This window comes from Galeopterus variegatus, unplaced genomic scaffold, assembly GCF_000696425.1.
Source record: "Galeopterus variegatus unplaced genomic scaffold, G_variegatus-3.0.2 Scaffold17261, whole genome shotgun sequence".
NCBI classification, from domain to species: domain Eukaryota; kingdom Metazoa; phylum Chordata; class Mammalia; order Dermoptera; family Cynocephalidae; genus Galeopterus; species Galeopterus variegatus.
Genome location: NW_007743372.1, coordinates 1 through 987, shown reverse-complemented (window position 1 = coordinate 987; position 987 = coordinate 1). Strand labels below are relative to the sequence as shown.

The 987-nt window shown below is 58.7% G+C and overlaps 1 long non-coding RNA gene across 1 annotated transcript in view; it reads left to right on the top strand.

The window, feature by feature from the left end:
• Positions 1 to 979, top strand: part of LOC103582669 — a 4,325-nt gene extending 3,346 nt beyond the window's left edge. Inside the window, exon 3 of the long non-coding RNA XR_549775.1 lies at positions 953 to 979. This is a non-coding gene — a long non-coding RNA (uncharacterized LOC103582669). The remainder of the gene's footprint in view (positions 1 to 952) is intronic.
• Positions 980 to 987: the final 8 nt, after the last annotated feature.

Here is a 987-nt window from a genome sequence, read left to right as displayed (position 1 = left end):
CAAAAGATTCTCCAAAATCTAATCTAGCAGGTTGGGGGCTGCAAGAGAAGGTGCAGGGATCAGGCCTTGTCCTCTTCGTAAGGAAACATCAGTGGAAATGCGGAAATGTGCACGTCAGTGGGGCCAATCTAGAGCCCTAAGCCCCAAATTGGGGGTGTCAGGGCTGTGGGGCTTGGGCTCCTCCGGGACATGTTTAGCAGCAGGGAGTGTGGGAGCCATCACAGCTCACAGGCCTAGAAGCACAGTCCCCAGGCACGGCTCTCCTGGAGCCCCGGGCAGCCCCTGTCCCTCTGTCAGACTCTCCTCTTGGGAGCTCCTGAGAAGTGAATGAGCTGAGTACTGGAGCCTTCTCATGTTGGCATCGGCTCCATAGTGTAACCCTGACAGGTGGCATCAGGGAGTGGAAACCCAGGCACGAGCTGCCCTTTTTGACTCCTGGAAAGCCCTGAGGGGTAGGGGCCAGGCAGCCCCGGGATCAGGTCCTGAGTAAAACATTCCAGGGGAAGCAAGCTCAGGGCCCCGGGGGCACTTGCTTTTATCCACGGGGAGAGGCCCCTTGAGGAGAGAAGGAAAGTGACAGATGGTCAGGAGGGGGCAGCCCCAGCTGAGGACTGAGTTCCCGGGTAGATGAAGCAGGAGGCCCGGGCTGGAGTGGCCTGGTCCCCATGTATCTAAAAGGGGGTTGAGGGGCAGGGGTCTGGGGCCTGCCCATCAGCAGTGGGCTGTCCTCAGTGGTGCCCCCACCAGGACTGCTGAGCACAGGCTGTGACATGGGTACTGAGGTCATGCTGTGTTCTGGCGACTGCCCCTGGCTGTGGGAACAATCATGAGGACATTTCTGCAGCAAATCTCCCTTTCTGGCCACGTGCACTGACCCCTGTATGACTGGTGCCCATGGCAGCGAGTCTCAGACATGCTCTGAGACACTTTCTTCTCTGGCCCTGTCCTGCAGAGAATGAAGGAGCAGGGCAAGATGCTCTGCCAACA